Genomic DNA, 4,882 nt, shown 5'->3' with positions numbered 1-4,882 from the left:
GTCGGGAGTAAGCAATTCGAGGAAATTGTATGCAAGCAAGGAAGGCACCGGAAGAATCAAGGTGTTGGTTTTGAACAAAAGTTCGATGCCAATGGAGTTGAATGGTAAGAAGATCAATACCCCAAGACGATGTTTGTTCCTCAACAAGAGAAGTATGATCCTACTTCTTTGGAAGGGACACAAGCTCAAGATTCAAGAAGAGATTGATTCATTTGAATAAGCACCTCAAGCCTTGGTCAAGTGGGTTCCCAAGACTTCATCAAGTTCAACTAGAACTCCAAGGATTCCCATCAAATTGATGTGGGTCCCAAAGAAGAAGAACTAGGGTGTTTTTGAGGGTGACTCAGCCAACAAAGTTCACTCATATTCATTTTGGCAAGAACTTGTGCAACCAACTTCAACATCTTACACTTGTTCATGGAGTCACAAACCCTCTTGTTGGTAAGTCAAGGGACAAGGTATTCAATGCATTCATGGACATCATAACATGTGCACTTCACTCTATGTCTATGGATATCTTTGTATGTTCCTTGTGGGACTAACTATCGGTGTCAAAACGGCCGATCTCGGGTAGGGGGTCCCGAACTGTGCGCCTGAGGATCGAAGGTAACATGAGACAAAGGGGGCACGATGTTTACCCAAGTTTGGGCCCTCTTAATGGAGGTAATACCCTACTTCCTGCTTGATTGACTTTGATGAGTATAGGGGTTACAAGAGTTGATCTACCTCGAGATCGTAATGGCTAAACCCTAGATGTCTAGCCTATGTGAATGTGATTCCCCCTATGGACTAACCCCTCTGGTTTATATAGACACCAGAGGGGCCTAGGGTTGTAGAGAGTCGGTTTACAGAGAAAGGAAACTACACATGCGGACGCCAAGCTTGCCATCCACGCAAAGGAGAGTCCCATCCGGACACGGGGGAAGGCCTTCTATCTTATATCTTCACGGCCCATCAGTCCGGCCCATGTCGCATAGCCCGGATGCCCGGGGACCCCGTAATCCAGGACTCCCTCAGTAGCCCCTGAACCAGGCTTCAATGACGATGTGTCCGGCGCGCAGATTGTCTTCGGCATTGCAAGGCAGGTTCCTCCTCCGAATACACCAAAGCAGCTTTATGAACAAGTGAACTGTATCTGGCTCTGTATAATGGTTACAACCCCAACCACAAGGGCAAAATACTTAAACAAAATAAGTCATGTCCACTGACAGCTTTTTCGGCGAGACGTTATGTCTGGCCTTATTATTATTTTGAACCGTTTTTTTTGGCCTCCCGCTTCGCGTTTTGAGGCGCGGCCTCCATTGACACATCTTGTCAAAGCAGAGATCGTGTCCCCTTATTGCGGGATTCTCATCAATACAGGTTTGGGTAATCCAACCGTGTCGTTCGCACGACCCCTTGGGAATGGGCGAGTTTTAAGGCTTGTGAGGGGGTGCTTGATATTCACTGCCTTTATAAGAGGATATGGACCCATCTTTTTACCCCACGCCTTCTTCTTCCTCAGCCCTCCCATCCTCGAGCTCCAGCGCCCAAGTTCCGATCTTTTCCATCGCCACCAAACACTCTAGCCATGTCCGGATCTAACTCTCAAGGCAAGTGGGTGGCCTCCTCAGTGACGGAGAAGGACATCAAAGAGCTTTGGGAGGCGGGGTACCTGAGTGCGGACGTCGCGCACAGGATCCTTGCCAAGAAGCAGGTCATCCCCACCCCGGAGCCCGGCGAAAGGGTGGTATTTATCCCCCACTTCCTCCGCGGACTAGGATTTCCACTTCACCCTTTCGTCCGCGGCCTTATGTTCTACTGCGGGCTAGATTTCCATGATCTAGCCCCAAACTCCTTCCTCCATATCTCGGGGTTTATCATCGTGTGCGAGGCGCTCCTCCGCATCCCCCCACTACGTCTTATGGCTCAAAATCTTCAACGTGAAGCCGAACGTGGTTGGTGGGCAACACGCAGATTGTGGAGGCGCCATGGTGAGCAAGCTCCCCAACGTTATCTGGCCCAAGGGGGCTTTCGTGGAAACTGTCAAGATATGGCAGCAGGAGTGGTTCTACGTCACTGAACCCCGCGGCGCCAACTGGGCGGCCACTCCTAAGTTTAGATCCGGACCCCTGATGCGGCTCGCATCATGGATCAACAAGGGTCTAGACTGGGGGTCGACCGACGAGGTGTTGATGCTGCAAAAGCGCATCAAAAACATGATATGTCAGGTGGTAGGTGCGACATATGCCAACGGGTGGCTTATCATTGTGGGAGCCAGTAAGACATCGCCGGTGCCTGGAAACGGGATAAGGCGAAGACATGCACGCCGGCGAATCTTACCCAGGTTCGGGGCTCTCCGTGGAGATAACACCCCTAGTCCTGCTCTGCGGGGTCTCCGCATGATCACTAGATCAACACGAGTAGCTACAAGTGCTCCTTGAGCTGTTTGGCTAGGGGAAGAAGAACGGCAAGGCTAGCTCTCCTTTTCTCTCTATGTGGTGTGTAAAATTCTATGAGATCAACCCTTTGCATGGGTGTCCCGGGGGATTTATATAGGCCTACCCCCAGGGGTACAATGGTAATCCGGCTAGGCGCGGGTCCCAGCCGTCAGTGTCTGTGCTCGCCGGCTTCTCCGCCGACTGGTGGGTCCCGCCGGCTGCCGGCCTCTTGGCCGACAGGCCGGCCCCATCGCCTGGGGGCCTTGTCGGTGGCTGGTTACTGTTGCCTCGCCCATGATGACGAGGGCTTTGTCGAGGTAAGCGTGGCTATTGGGAGCCGGTACGCCCCAGGCCGACTAGGGGAGGCCGGGCCGCCTTCGAGCGTCTCTCTGGCTAAAAGGGCCCGCCGCCCGCGGGCCGTACTGGCGCCTGTCGTGGGTGACGTCGAGGTCAACATGGCTACACTGCCGCACCGGACGGGGGATGGCTGACCCGTATGGCGCCCTGTGGCCATGCATGCTCCGGGATTCGGGGGTGGTAGGCTGTACTGCGGCCACGTCCCGTCTCATCACCGTTATGTGGGTGCAGTCTTGGTGGGTGTAGTCTTGGCCGGCTTCTGGGAGTCGGCCATCTTCATGGCCGGCTTCTGGGAGTCGGCCCTCTTAGGGCCGGCTTCCTAGAGTCGGCCATCTCGTAGCTTCCTTCGGGAAGGTTTTTAAGGCCGGGTCGCCTTCTGGTAGTCAGCCCTGGGGATAGCCGGCCAGAGGAAGGCAGCCCCATGCTCTGGATGCTTGAAGGCTCGATTGGCCTGATAATTTTTCGAAGAGCCAGGGGGAGTCGGTTAGGCTACTCGTGGCCATTTACTCCGACAGTAGTCCCCGAAGCTGGTCGGGCTTCGAGGCTGAGAGGAGGTCGAGAAGCTCGGTCAGCTTCTTATCTTGACGAGCCAGCAGCTGGGAGCCGGCTTCGGTTGGGCACGCCGTCTTGGCGAAACTTCTGAAGTCTGAAGGCGGGAGTCAGTTGGTGCACACGCCGGGTTGCGGGCCGGCCGCTCGCCGCCCGTGTACCACGTGGCATCCTCCGGCTGAAAAAAGCCTGCCAACCCACGCGCGCGACAAGACATCGCCGCAGGCCGGGGGCCCACCACTCCTACGCCTAGGCCCAGGCGCGGATTCTCTGTGGCCCAAAGCGGGCCGCACGCCTTCCGGCGGCAGTTTCTGCACGTCGTTAGGGCGCAATAATCGCGGACGTGGGGGAGTGGGCGCAGTTAATCCCACGTTCCCCCCACGCCTCGCCTCCTCGGCTTCGCCGCACGAGGCTATAAGTAGGGGGAGGAGGGGAAGCGGCAGACGCTCACACGCTCATCCTCTCTCCACCATCTTCTTCCTCCTTCTTTCCATCGCAGCAGCATCTCGCCGCCGCGCCGTCCCGCCAATCTTCGCACCACCCCGCAGCTTTGCCGCCGCGGGGCCGTGCTTTCTCCGCCGCCGCATCCTTTCTCGCAGCTTCTCGCCATCATGCAGTACAGCGGAGACTGGGACGGCTCCAACGTCCATACGGACCACATCGACTTCCTCCACAAGACGCGGCGGTTGCCCGGCAAGGACCAGGTGCGGGTCCGTCTCGCACCGGAGAAGGAGATCACGTCGGCGCCGGAGGAAGGCGAGTGGGTAATCTTTCGCTCGCACTTCCTGCGCGGCCTCGGTCTGCCCACGAGCGCCTTCTTCCGCTCCTTCCTCGAGTTTTATCAACTCCAGCCGCACCACCTCACTCCAAACACGGTGGTGCTGCTGTCCGCCTTTGTCACTTTGTGCGAGGGCTTTCTTGGCGTTCTTCCCACCCTCGAGCTATGGGGGGAATTCTTCCAAACCAAGCTCAGCACCCGCATGCAGGGCGTGCCGGCTCAGAGCGGCGCCTTCATCGTGATGCGGAGGCCGGCAGCCGACAACCCCGTCCCCGTCATCACGCTGATCCAGTCGGTGAAGTGCTGGCAGAAATCGTACTTCTACGTGAAGAACGTCGCCCCGCAACGCGACTACGTCAACTTGCCGGCTTACGTAGCCGGCCCGCCGGCTGGGAGGTGGCCCCAGTGGTCCTATAGGGCCGTGACGCTGTCGCCGGCTGGAGCCGCCGCCGTCGCCCGACTCCGGGTAATGATCCAGTCGGAGGGCCTGACTGGGTCCGACCTGCTGGCCGCCTTCGTCATGCGCCGGGTGCTCCCTCTTCAAGGCCGCCCTCATCTGATCTGTCAGATGAGCGGCCAACTCGATCCGAGTCGGATGTGCACCAAAGAGATGCCTGATGATGAGGTGGCTCATATGGTGAATTATCTCGCGAACTGCAAGCTCTCCGCAGAGTGGCGGTTTGGCAAGGAGCCGTACTCCCGTGCTCATCCCCCGCCTACGGTGTGCTTTCTTTATCCTTTCTTCATTTAGTTTTATCACCGAGGTTTTCTTGGCCGA

This window comes from Aegilops tauschii, chromosome 3 (genome assembly GCF_002575655.3).
Source record: "Aegilops tauschii subsp. strangulata cultivar AL8/78 chromosome 3, Aet v6.0, whole genome shotgun sequence".
Lineage (NCBI taxonomy): Eukaryota > Viridiplantae > Streptophyta > Magnoliopsida > Poales > Poaceae > Aegilops > Aegilops tauschii.
Note: the sequence above shows the minus strand (reverse complement) of the source record.